The following is a 14,826-nucleotide window of genomic DNA, read 5'->3' on the forward strand; positions in this document are numbered from 1 at the left end:
GAATGAAATATTTGAGAATATATTTTCTGAAATTAATGTTTGTCCCAAGCTTAGGGATGGTATGTTTAATGAAGATGATACTTTTAGCATCCAAAGTTTTGATATGCAAAGTTGTTATGATGATAGCATGCCTCTTACATATGATGATTATATTGATGAAAGTGGGTTTGGAAGAGTGTCAACTTTAGGAAGTAGTGATCCCACTATTTTTGAGGATGTTGAATCTTATTGTGATGAATATGAAAGTGGATTTGGAAGACTGTCAACTTTATTTAGTGATTCCACTATCTTGGGAGAGGTTTCAATCGATTATGATGAGAACGAAGTTGCAACTTATGATGATTATTGTGATGAAACTTATGCTATAAAAAGTAGTGATGATTATATTTACAAATCTTGTCATGATCATGATTACCCTTTTTCTGAACATTACTCTTTTAATGTGGAAACAATTTTTAGTGTTCAAGTCTCTTATGATACTCCCACTTTTCCGAATGAGAAGAATTTTGTTTATGTGGTGAGTAGTAAAAATTCTATGCTTGTAGATCATGAAAGGAATGTTTTAGGTGCTGGTTATATTGTTGAATTCATTCATGATGCTACTGAAAATTATTATGAGGGAGGAATATATGCTTGTAGGAATTGCAATAATGTCAATTTTCCTATCTATGTGTTGAAATTCTTGAAGCTATGCTTGTTTTACATTCCTATGCTAGTTGATTATTGTTCTCATAAGTTGTTTGCTCAAAAAATCCCTATGCATAGGAAGAGGGTTAAACTTAAATGTGCTAGTCATATGCTTCATGATGCTCCCGTTATGTTTCAATTTTTATCTTTTATGTGAGCATCATTGTCATCATCATGCCTAGCTAGAAAGGCATGAAAGAAAAGCGCTTGTTGGGAGACAGCCCAATATTTATCCTTACTGTTTTTGTGTGTCCACATTATTATGCTACTGTAGTAATCATGTTTTATAGATTTTATTTCAATAAAGTGCCAAGTAAGACCTTTAGGATAGCTTACGGTAATAGTTGTGTTGATCCTGCTGAAAATCAGAAACTTTTGCATCCAGTAGATTAGTTTTGTTAATTCACACAAACATGATTATGATCTGATTCTTGCTGGTCTGGATTGTTACACAAATTTCATAGGACTTCCTAATTTGGTAGGATTTTTGGGGTTAGAGAAGTATACGTTTAATACAAATTACTACAGACTGTTCTGTTTTTGACAGATTCTGTTCTATATGTGTTGTTTGCTTATTTTGATGAATCTATGAGTAGTATCGGAGGGTATGAACCATAGAGAAGTTAGAATACAGTAGATATTACACCAATATGAATTTAGAATGAGTTCATTATAGTACCTAAGTGGTGGTTTTATTTTCTTATACTAACGGAGCTTATGAGTTTTCTGTTGAGTTTTGTGTTGTGGAGTTTTCAAGTTTTGGGTAAAGATTCGATGGACTATGGAATAAGGAGTGTAAAGAGCCAAACTTGGGGATTCCCAAGGCACCCCAAGGTAATATTCAATGACAACCAAGAGCCTAAGCTTGGGGATGCCCCGGAAGGCATCCCCTCTTTCGTCTTCGTTCATCGGTAACTTTACTTGGAGCTATATTTTTATTCACCACATGATATGTGTTTTGCTTGGAGTGTCATTTTATTTTGTTATTATTTGCTTGCTGTTATTTAGAATAATGTTTTGCATTTTTATTTTCAATAAAAAATTCAAGGATAGCCTTTGCCATGCTTATTTTGCTAGTATACATGTTGCTGTTTGAAAACAGAAAGTTTACCGCTGTTGCAAAAATTCCCTAGAAAAGTCAGAGAACGGTATAATGTTGAAACCTTTTGAATAATGAGCTATGGTAAATTTAATACAGTGGGAATTTCAGTTAATAATTTTTGGAGTTAGGGAAGTATTGATACTCTTGCATTCTTTACAGACTATACTGTTTTGACAGATTGCTGTTATGTTTGCATCGTTTGCATATGCTTGCTTGTTTAATGATTCTATTTGAGGATAGGAGTATTAAATATGCAGAGGAATTTAGTATTCAATGTGGAATAATAATTTTAGTGATTTGTTACAGTAGAAAATGATAAGGTTTTGCATTGGTTTATACTAACCTATCTCACGAGTTCTTGTTGAGTTTGGTGTGTATGAAGCTTTTGATAAAAAGAGAAACCATGATATGAGAGGAATTAAGGAGACACAAAAGTTCAAGATTGGGGGTGCCCAAGGCACCCCAAGATAATATTTCAAGAAGTCTCAAGCATCTAAGCTTGGGGATGCCCCGGTAGGCATCCCACCTTTCTTCTTCAACAACTATCGGTTAGTATCGGTTGAGCCTAAGTTTTTGCTTCTTCACATGAGTTGTGCTATCCTTGCAACGTCATTTTTTTTTGATTGCTGCTTGATTAGAATAACAAGATATAAAATTCCTTAATGCTAGAGAGTCTTCACATAGTTGCACAATTATTCGACTACTCATTGATCTTCACTTATATCTTTCGGAGTAGTTTGTCATTTGCTCTAGTGCATCACTTATATCTTTTAGAGCACGGCGGTGGTTATATTTTGTAGAAATTGCTAGTCTCTCATGCTTCAATTATATTATTTTGAGAGTCTTTTAGAACAGCATGGTATTTGCTATGGTTACAAAGTTGGTCCTAGAATGATGAGCATCCAAGTTGGGTATAATAAAAACTATCATAGAAGTGAATTGGATGCTATGATCAATTTGATGCTTGATAATTGTTTTGAGATATGGAGGTAGTGATATTAAAGTCATGCTAGTTGGGTTATTATGAATTTAAAGAATGCTTGTGTTGAAGTTTGTGATTCCCGTAGCATGCACGTATGGTCAACCGCTTTGTGATGAAGTTGGAGCACAATTTTATTTATTGATTGTCTTCCTTATGAGTGGCGGTCGGGGACGAGCGATGGTCTTTTCCTACCAATCTATCCCTCTAGGAGCATGTGCATAGTGCTTTGGTTTTTGATGACTTCATAATTTTCCTACATGTTGCTCTTGTTTCATTGCATATCCCGGTACACCGCCGGAGGCATTCATATAGAGTTGTATCTTGTTCTAGCTTTGAGTTGTAAATCCATAAAAGTGTGATGATCTTCATTATTAGAGCATTGTCCTAGTGAGGAAAGGATGATGAAGACTATGATTCCCCCACAAGTCGGGATGAGACTTCGGACTTTACAAAAAGAAAAAAAGGAGAAAGGCCAAAAAGAAAAAGAAAAAAAGAAAAAGATAGAAAAAGAAAGAAAAAGAAAGAAAAAAGAGAAAAATAAAATAAGAGAACAAGAGAGAAGAGACAATGCTACTATCTCTTTTTCCACACTTGTGCTTCAAAATAGCACCACGATTGATAGAGAGTCTCATATGTTGTCACTTTCATATACTAGTGGGAATTTTTCATTTTAGAACTTGGCTTGCATATTCCAATGATGGGCTTCCTAAAAAGTGCCCTAGGTCTTCGTGAGCAAGCAAGTTGGATGCACACCCACTTAGTTTCTTTTGTTGAGCTTTCATATATTTATAGCTCTAGTGCATCCATTGAATGGCAATCCCTACTCACTCACATTAATATCTATTAATGGGCATCTCCATAGCCCGTTGATACGCCTAGTTGGTGTGAGACTATCTTCTCCTTTTTGTCTTCTCCACAACCACCATTCTATTCCACATATAGTGCTATGTCCATGGCTCACGCTCATGTATTGCGTGAAAGTTGAAAGAGTTTGAGATTACTAAAGTGTGAAACAATTGCTTGGCTTGTCATCAGGGTTGTGCATGATTAAATACTTTGTGTGATGAAGATAGAGCAACAGCTAGACTATATGATTTTGTAGGGATAACTTTCTTTGGCCATGTTATTTTGAGAAGACATGATTACTTTGATTAGTATGCTTGAAGTATCACCATTTTCATGTTAATATGAACATTTATTTTGTATCATTTGGATCTGAACATTCATGCCACAATAAAGAAAATTACATTGAGAATTATGCTAGGTAGCATTCCACATCAAAAATTCTGTTTTTATCATTTACCTACTCGAGGACGAGCAGGAATTAAGCTTGGGGATGCTTGATACGTCTCCAACGTATCTATAATTTTTGATTGTTCCATGCTATTATATTACCCTTTTGGATGTTTATGGGCTTTATTTTACATATTTATATCATTTTTGGGACTAACCTACTAACTGGAGGCCCAGCCCATATTGCTGTTTTATTGCCTGTTTCAGTATTTCAAAGAAAAGGAATATCAAATGGAGTCCAAACGGAATGAAACCTTCAGCAACGTGATTTTTTGGAAGATTATCATCCTGGAGACTTAGAGTCCATGTCAGAAGATACTCGAGGAGCCCAGGAGATAAGGGGCACCCCCTTCCCCTACAGGGCGCGCCCCTTGTCTTGTGGACCCCTCAAGCACCCCCGACCGACTTCTTTCGCCTATATAACCCTACGTACCCTAAAACCATCGAATATCAAGATAGATCGGGAGTTCCGCCACCGCAAGCCTCTATAGCCACCAAAAACCTCTCGGGAGCCTGTTCCGGCACCCTGCCGGAGGGGGAATCCATCACCGGTGGCCATCTTCATCATCCCGGCGCTCTCCATGACGAGGAGGGAGTAGTTCACCCTTGGGGCTGAGGGTATGTACCAGTAGCTGTGTGATTGATCTCTCTCTCTCTCTCGTCTTTCTCTCTATGGCACGATCTTGATGTATCGCGAGCTTTGCTATTATAGTTGGATATTATGATGTTTATCCCTCTCTACTCTCTTGTGATGAATTGAGTTTCCCTCTCGAAGTTATCTAATCGGATTGAGTCTTTATTTGAGAACACTTGATGTATGTCTTGCCGTGTTTATCTGTCGTGACAATGGGATATCACGTGTCACTTGATGTATGTTTTGGTGACCAACTTGCGGGTTCCGCCCATGAACCTATGCATAGGGGTTGGCACACGTTTTCTTGACTCTCCGGTAGAAACTTTGGGGCACTCTTTGAAGTACTTTGTGTTGGTTGGATGAATCTGAGATCGTGTGATGCATATCGTATAATCATGCCCATGGATACTTGAGGTGACAATGGAGTATCTAGGTGACATTAGGGTTTCGGTTGATTTGTATCTTAAGGTGTTATTCTAGTACGAACTCTTGAATAGATTGATCCGAAAGAATAACTTTGAGGTGGTTTTGTACCCTACCATAATCTCTACGTTTGTTCGCCGCTATTAGTGACTTTGGAGTGACTCTTTATTGCATGTTGAGGGATTGTTATATCATCTATCTATGTTATTACTGTTGAGAGAACTTGCACTAGTGAAAGTATGAACCCTAGGCCTTGTTTCCTACCATTGCATACCGTTTAAGCTCACTTTTATCATTAGTTACCTTGATGTTTTTATATTTTCAGATTACAAAAACCTATATCTACTATCCATATTGCACTTGTATCACCATCTCTTCGCCAAACTAGTGCACCTATACAATTTACCATTGTATTGGGTGTGTTGGGGACACAAGAGACTCTTTGTTATTTGGTTGCAGGGTTGCTTGAGAGAGACCATCTTCATCCTACGCCTCCCATGGATTGATAAACCTTAGGTCATCCACTTGAGGGAAATTTGCTACTGTTCTACAAACCTGTGCACTTGTAGGCCCAACAACATCTACAATAAGAAGGTTGTGTAGTAGACATCAGGGTGCATGTAAAATGAAGCGATCACACTGTTACCTTAGGGACATGTCTAACCAGTGTTATTGTTAATCTAATGCCTCCAGTGATAAGATGCAATTAAACTGTGTTACAAATGGCACTCCTGCTGTTTTCCCAGTACGATAAGAAAGTTGCTCCTTTACGCTGCTGAGTATCCTGGTGTCCCCACGGTCCCATGCCCTTAAACCAACTCTTTAGCTGTTGTTGATTTACTCTGTCTGGTAAACAAGCAATGCCACCATTAAAGTAATCCCATATTTGACAAATATCATTGTTGATCATAGTGCTTCTGGTAACATGAAGCATTGTTGACGTTTTAAAATTTCTACTGTCCTTGAGTGATTGCCATGAACATAATTAAGATGCTTCTTTTCATTTTGTATATGTTTCGTATATTCTTATTGACCAGCAACTGTTTACTTTCTATCATTTTGTGCAGATAGGGATATCCATTTCACCTTGTTGCTATTGTGACCTTTTGGTGAACTGCGCAAAACACTTTTTTGGAATGAGTGTCTTGTGCAGTTCAACTAAAATGTCACGTGGGCAACATCTCTCAATTTTGGTGGAACTGCACAAAATGGTGATTGGAGTTTCCAAAATCTCCGTCAAGTTCTGCTGGTAATCTCGTGCAACATTTTATTAGCCTTTGCAAGATGGAGCCGTCACTTTCACCACAATGGCACTTTATTTTAGTGGAACTGCACAAAAGGATAAGAAAATTATAGTTGCACCTTACATGAGCTGGACAGCCAACCTTAATGTTCCTCAATTTTAGTGCAACTACTAAAGAAGAACCTGCCAGCTCACAAGAGCAAGTACTTCTTGCTAGCTGAATGATGCAATCTTTGCTTCATTTCAGGTGAACTGCAGAAAAAGGCGCATGAATTGAATCATGGAACTCCAGGCAGACCTCATCCAAGTAGAGCTGGAGGTTGAGTTCAAGGAGGCCGCTATTAAAGTGAAATCATGCTCTCCTATCTCGTTGTTTGTGCTGTGCAAATAGGAATACTCAACTACAGATGTTGTGACGGTCAAGAGCATTCGCCAAGTTCCTTTGATTATATGACATGGCTAGCCAAGATGGATTTAATCCCGATATTCACTTTATCAAAAGGCTCTAATGGGTTGGTTCTGAATCTTGCAAGCTGGGAATCACTGAGATGTGTAGGCATCTTTGTTGTACTTATTATTGGAATCTTATTTGTTGGTTCTGAATCTTGCAAGCTGGGAATCAATGATATTTGTAGGCATCTTTGTTGTACTTATTATTTGGATCTTATTTGTTGGTTCTGAATCTTGCAAGCTGGGAATCAATGAGATGTGTAGGCATCTTTGTTGTACTTATTATTTGGATCTTATTTGTTGGTTCTGAATCTTGCAAGCTAGGAAACACGGCATGATGATGCAGAGGACAACAACCATAACAAACAGTTCAAACTTGGCAGTATTATATTTGTGAAAGTGCGACAAATGTGTTGATTGTGTGCGTCCTGAGAATAATAATTCTAATTGTTGTGCATGCTGATCCTGTGGCACTGATAGAACGAGCGAATGCATTGCTTGTTTTAAGTATAAATTTCTATTAAAACTAATTAAATTTAAGTAAAGTGACCACTAACTCCTGTTATTACAATACCAATACAGACCCTCTCGTGAACCGACGTGTGGACAGAGTAGGTTTCTTAATGGAGGAGGCATTTGAATGCGCCGAGGGTGCATCTTCTGTCGGGCGTGCAGCGGACGAGGGAGGGGTAGTAACTGTTGTCGCCTGTACACACTCAGCTTACTGTTGAATCCAGTTCCCCAAGAGCTGAAAAACGAACTGCTGCTGCCGCCTACACACTCGTTCACTCAAAGAGACTCCAATGGCGATCCGAGGGGTGAGCCTGCTGGATATGGACTTCAGCAAGGAGTTCCCATTTGAGTTCTCCGTTCAGTCCTATGGCTGCACCAAGTTGAATGTGATGTACACCAACGATACGGACCCCGGTGAAGCTTTGCCTCGCCTCAGTCCTATGGCTGCACCAGGTTCTGGAGCATTCCCCCATTTCATCGGCAGCGCTGACTGCACCTTTGCTATGGTGGAGAGAAGGAAGAACGCGATGATTCGGCCATCTGGTGCAACAAGCTTGTCAACATCCAGAAGCAATACAAGATCATCAACAACGGGCAGGAGAAGGACTCCGTGGTTGACCTCGCTAAGACCATCATCGACCCCTGATACGCCAACATGAAAGAAGACGACCTGAACACGTGGGAGGTACCTCTGAATCTAGCCTACATAACCTACGCGGCCAAGGACGCATACGCATGCTACGACATGTACAGGCAGATCTTGGACATGAGGGCGTGTCTGCTTCCCGTAACCGACGAGTACACGGACAGCCACAGCGTCATGATCAACCGTGCCAGGAAGGTCCAGATGTTGTACTTTATCTGTTTATAAGCACCTTTATCATGTGAGTGTTTCATGCATTAGCCTATGTGTCGTAATTATCTTTTTTGTCCGAAATATTTCTTTTAAGAACCCATTAACCTGATTGCTTTTTTAGTGGCTATTTGCTTATGTATGTAAACTAGTTCACTTGTCCGTAAAAAAACTAGTTCACTCGGTTGCCGTGCTTTGAATCTCCTTCCTCCCAACATATTCCCCTCCTCAGGTGGACCTAGCAGGTCTCTGAATTTTCTCCCACTTTCTTTTTCGATGTAAACTGAGTTTTCTCCCAGTACTTTCCCCTTGAACCAACTCAACTGTCCCACGTCTAGCCTAAAAATTAATAATACCCCACGTACTATTAACTCATCAAATTAAAATGATATTTTATTTCGTAAGTTGAAATTTCTTACAAAATAATAATAATAATAATTGTTTATATATAACCGGGCAAGTTAACTCCTAGTGATTGCGTACATAAGCTTGCAAAGATTTTACTAACGTGCAATCATGTGTTTATGTTTTTATAACATTTCTCCGTCTAGCCCAACATGATATTTTCACCCAGCCCAGCAAGTCCATGGATTTCGAGAAAAATGCAAATGGGATTTAAACGGGCTGCATAGATGCTACATCATTGTTTCACCCAGCCCACCAAATGGACTAAAAAACAAATGGACTGGCTGACATGTGGGCCAGTAGGTCAAAGCCTAAGAAGGCGTTGGATTTACATCCAACGGCCGGCATTCTTCTTCAATCTCTCGTCTTCTTCCCCCAGCGCTGTCGGAACCGCCTGCTCCAGCCTTCGACGTCCAGCGGCGTTGTTTCGCGCTCCTCAGCGAAACGCTACCCCGTCGACGGCCAGGCCATCCCTCCACTCCGCACATCCTGTTATTCTCTGCCGAATGTAGGCCCACCCCACACCCGAACAAGGCAAGTTTCCCACTCCTCTCCGTCTACGACTCCACCGTCGCGTCTTCCCCATCTCCGGGTCATTCCTGTCTGGGGCCCTACCGTCGTCCACCGCCTCGGTGCGCTCGGCGCGGCGTGGTCAACATACGAGAGTCATCGGAAGAGGACTGTATGTGGAGAGCCTGACGGCTGGGACCCACGAGGTCCATGGTCGCACGCAAGGAAAGTTCGTCCTTATTACGCACTGTACGTGCATTATACATGGGAAGGGCTTCTGTATCTTCGCACGCAAGGAAGTGCCTCCTTATTACGCACCAAAAAATGAATACCCCCTGCTAGCTAGGACCCACCATAGTGGGTGGCTGACTTGTGGGCCTACTAAGTTGACGAGGACGGAGGGTTTTGTCAACTTAGTCAATATGAACGATTCTAGCTCAAGTGACCGTACGATGTCCATTCGACGGCCATAGTGCTTCTTCAACCTCTGGTCTTCTTGCTCCAGCCGCCCAAAGCAGCGCCGGTCGTGCCGTGTGCTCCTGCCTCTCGTGGCCGGCTATGATGCCGCGGAGGCCTCACCGCCCCCTACTACTCCCACCGCTGGCCCAGGGTTCCCTCTACTCACCCACACCCCCTGTTATTCTGTGGCGATCACAGCCTCATGCCGCAGTCGAACCAGTGAACCCTCGTACTCCTCTCCGCGTGGGCATCCACTGCCGCGTCTTCCCCGGCTCCGCGTCGTTCCCTTCCTAGGCCTTGCCGTCGTCCACCACATTGGTGCTCTCGGCGCGGCGTGGTCAATGTGGTCAATGACCGACTTCCATTGGTATAGTACTGTACGTGGAGAGGCTAACAGCTGGGTCCGCGGCCACAGCCCAGTTTTTTTGTGATTTGCCAAGTAAGTTGCTTTGTTAGGCATGTTGGACTGCAAATCTTTCAAGACGAGGAGAGCTTCATTCGGCTGGCCGAGAAAATGGCCTATTAGTAATGAGAAATGGGTTGTACATTTTTAAAACACATCAAACCGACAATTAGTTTCAAATATCTTTTTTTCATTTCGAGATTTTAAATTACATTAATAACGGCGGGTGCTAGGCGCCGGTGCGCGGGCTGAAACTTTCGGCCGGTCCATCCCCTGCCGTTTGATTTAATAGCCCGCATTCGTCCGATCTTTTTATCCCCTAACCTTCGCATGCACACCAGCGCCTCCCCTGCACAGAACGCTCGCCGTCGCTGGACTCCCCTATCCTTGCACACGAGGTGGCTAGAGTGTGCCCCTCATCTGATGCCGCTCCCCATGGACGGGCAGCCGCCGGTGGCCATCGCCTATCGTCGGACGGCCACATCGGCGGTTCCAAATCACCGCAAGATTTGTTACCATTGCTTCCAGCAAAATAAAATCATAGTTCCAGCAAAACAAAATCATGGTTCGAGCAAAAACACAAAAAGTGGCATGGCACAAGAACAATGAAAAGGATCCAGAAAAGCAAAAATACCATGCTTCCAACAAAAAACAAAAATGCTTCCAGCAAAAATACTTGCCATTTCCAGCAAAGTCATGAATCTTCGTCACCGAGTAGTAGCAAAATAAATCGCTGCTTCCAGCAAAACAAATTGATGGTTCCAGCAATGGTGGCTCGTCGCCACGGCCGTCGCAACATGATTGTCGCTGGTTCTAGCTTCCGTCATGCACGCGTGCTCCGCCGTATGCAACAAAACTGACAGCCAGTTCCAGCAAATAGGCCTGCTGGTTCCAGCTTTCGTCATGTCCGCCATTGTAGTGCTAGCGTGCTCCAGCTTATGCAACAAATCAGGTGCCGGTTCCAGCAAATCGGCCTACTGGTTCCAGTATCGCACAACCACCGTGGCAGCAGGCCTCCTTGACAGTTCCAGCATGCTGCCATGCCGGTTCCAGCATCGCGTGACCACCATGGTAGCACGCCTCCTTTGCCGGTTCCAGCATGCTGCCATGTCGGTTCCAACTCGTGGACGCAGCAGTTCCTCAACCAACAATCTACATCTTTGCATCTGGCGTAAAAAATCTCTCCCCCATCTCCTACATTGCAGCTCCTGCCCTCCCGTCAGAGCTATGTCTTCCACCTTGAATCAGCGCCAATTAGAAGGTGGAGGTAACAAGAAGCTACTGGAGGCGACGAGAGAGGAAGGGAGCGTCTAGCTCATGTGCGTGGGGAAGAATAGGGTAGAAAAATGTGTGGATGGGAGAGGATAAGGGGTGGAAGGCACTGGACACATGGGCCCGTGTTGGATACGTGCACGCACGATCGAGAGCAATCGCAAGGCCCGTGTGCGTCCGGCGCGATGTTTCGGCCAGCGCACCGGGTGGAAACATTTCCCTAACTATAATCCATGGGAAGAGAAGGGCCTCACCGCCCCCTACTACTCCCACCGCTGGCCAGGCCATCCCTCTACTCAACCACACCCCCTGTTATTCTGCGGCGACGGCAGCCTCACACCGCAGTGAACCAGTGAACCCTCGTACTCCTCTACGCGTGGGCATTGATGACCCACAAGTGCAGGGGATCTATCGTAGTCCTTTTGATAAGTAAGAGTGTCGAACCCAACAAGGAGTAGAAGGAAATGATAAGCGGTTTTCAGTAAGGTTTTCTCTGCAAGCACTGAAATTGTAGGTAATAGATAGTTTTGTGACAAGATAAATAGTAACGAGCAACAAGTAAATAAAGTAAACAAAGTGCAGCAAGGTGGTCCAATCCTGTAGCAAAGGATAAGCCTGGACAAATTCTAATAATAATAATAAAGGATCTCCCGAGGACACATTGGGAATTATCATCAAGCTAGTTTTCATCATGTTCATATGATTCGCGTTCGGTACTTTGATAATTTGATATGTGGGTGGACTGGTACTTGGGTACTGCCCTAACTTGGACAAGCATCCCACTTATGATTAACCCCTATTGCAAGCATCCGCAACTACAAAAAGTAGTATTAAGGTAAACCTAACCACAGCATTAGGCGTATGGATCCATATCAGCCCCTAACGAAGCAACGCATAAACTAGGGTTTAAGCTTCTGTCACTCTAGCAACCCATCATCTACTTATTACTTCCCCATGCCTTCCTCTAGGCCCAAATAATGGTGAAGTGACATGTAGTCGACATTCACATAACACCACTAGAGTAAAAGATAACATACATCTCTTCAAAATATCGAACGAATACCAAATTCACATGACAACTAATAGCAAGACTTCACCCATGTCCTCAGGAACAAACGTAATACTCACAAAGCATATTCATCTTCATAATCAAAGGAGTAATAATATGCATAAAGGATCTGAACATATGATCTTCCACCAAGTAAACTAATTAGCATCAACTACAAGGAGTAATCAACACTACTAGCAACCCACAGGTACCAATTTGTGGTTTTGAAACAAAATTGGATACAAGAGATGAACTAGGGTTTTGAGAGGAGATGGTGCTGGTGAAGATGTTCATGGAGATTGACCCCCTCCCGATGAGAGGATCGTTGGTGATGATGTTGGTGATGATTCCCCCCCCCCCCCGGAGGGAAGTGTCACCGGCAGAACAGCTCCGCCAGAGCCCTAGATTGATTCCGCCAAGGTTCGGCCTCGTGGCGGCGGAGTTTCGTCCCATAAGCTTGCCCACGATTTTTTCCAGGGGTAAAAGTGATGATATAGCAGAAGATGGACGTCAGAGGCCCACCAGGGGGCCCAGGAGATAGGGGTGCGCCCTATAGGAGGGGACGTGCCCCCTGTCTCCTGGACAGGGTGTGGGCCCCCTGACCTATTTCTTTCGCTCATAAATTCTTATTAAATCCAAAAAGTTGTTTCGTGGAGTCTTAGGACTTTTCGAGCTGTGCAGAATAGGTTTCCAACGTTTGCTCCTTTTCCAGCCAGAATTCCAGCTGCCGGCATTCCCCCTCTTCATTGTAAACCTTGTAAAATAAGAGAGGGTAGCCATAAGTATTGAGATATAATGTGTAATAACAGCCCATAATGCAATAAATATTGATATAAAATCAGGATGCAAAATGGACGTATCAACTCCCCCAAGCTTAGACCTCGCTTGTCCTCAAGCGGAAGCCGAAATCGAAAAATATGTCCACATGTTTAGAGATAGAGGTGTCGATAAAAATAAAATACGGACATGAGGGCATCATGATCATTCTAATAACAGCAACATATATAGATTTTGTCATATGATTTCCTATGCTCAAGTAATAAACAATTCACAATGTCAAGTATGGTTCAAAAACTTCATTGGGAACTAACAAACTATAATCTCAGTCATTGAAGAAATTGCAATTTATCGCAACATCAGAAAGAGTCAATAATAGAGCTTTTCAGCAAGCTCACATACTGAACTATCTCGTAGTCTCCTACAATTGTTAACACTCATGCAATACTTGTGGTTATAGAGTTTCAGCCGGACACTGAGAAAGATAGGGGCATATTGTGTTGCCTCCCAACGTATTCACCTTTAGGTGATGTCAACAATAATAGCCTATGCCAACTTACATCCAATTGGATATATATATATATATATCATGATCTTTCGAACACAAAGAGCTTGCCAAAGGATAAAATGAGAAAGGGAAAGGTGAGGATCACCTTGACTCAAGCGTAAAGTAAAAACATAAAGTAAAAGATAGGCCCTTCGCAGAGGAAAGCAGAGGTTGTCATGCGCATTTAAGGTTGATGCACAAAATCTTAATGCAAAAGAACATCACTCTATATTGCCCCTTGTATGTGGACCTTTATTATGCAGTCTGTCGCTTTTATTATTTCCACAACAAGTTCGTACAAAGCTTATTTTCTCTGCACTAATAAGTCATACATATTTAGAGAGCAATTTTTATTGCTTGCACCAATGACAACTTACTTGAAGGATCTTACTCAATCCATAGGTAGGTATGGTGGACTCTCATGGAAAAACTGGGTTTAAGGATATTTGGAAGCACAAGTAGTATGTCTACTTGGTGCAAGGAATTTGGCTAGCATGAGGGGGAAAGGCAAGCTCAACATGTTTGGAAGGTCAATGACAATATACTTTAACTGAGATGTCAGAAAAACATAAACCATTACGTTGTGTTCCTTGTCCAACATCAACTCTTTTAGCATGTCATACTAAATGAGTGCTTCACAATCATAAAAGATGTCCAAGATAATATATTTATATGTGAACCCCTCTTTCCTTATCACTTCCTATTAATTGCAACGATGACCAAGGCTACGTTCATCAACTCTCAACAATTTTTATGCCTCATACTTTCTATGTGTGAAGTTATCACTATCCATAAGATCAATATGAACTCTTTTATTCTTTATTGTAGATAGCACGCGGACTCGATTACATAAAGAGATCACAATGCAAAACTCAAAACTACTTGATATCAAAACTTCAATCTACTAGATCAAGATACTACTAAAAGGATCGAACTAAGTAAAGAGGTAAAGATAGGAGTGTGATGCTGATACGATACCGGGGCACCTCCCCCAAGCTTGGCAGTTGCCAAGGGGAGTGCCCATACCCATATCATTATTTCTCCTTCTTCACAGTTGGTGTTATGATCTTCTTGGCGATGATGCCCTTCAGGATACGGTTCTCCTCCTCGAGCTTATTGACATGTTGTTTGAGGTCCATATTTTCTTTATGGAGCTTGCCCGTTACAGACAAAGCTCCATTTACCCAAGGATGCTGCATAGCTTCTGGAGAACAAGTGAAACTCT

The sequence above is a fragment of the Triticum aestivum genome, chromosome 3B (genome assembly GCF_018294505.1).
Source record: "Triticum aestivum cultivar Chinese Spring chromosome 3B, IWGSC CS RefSeq v2.1, whole genome shotgun sequence".
Taxonomy (NCBI): domain Eukaryota; kingdom Viridiplantae; phylum Streptophyta; class Magnoliopsida; order Poales; family Poaceae; genus Triticum; species Triticum aestivum.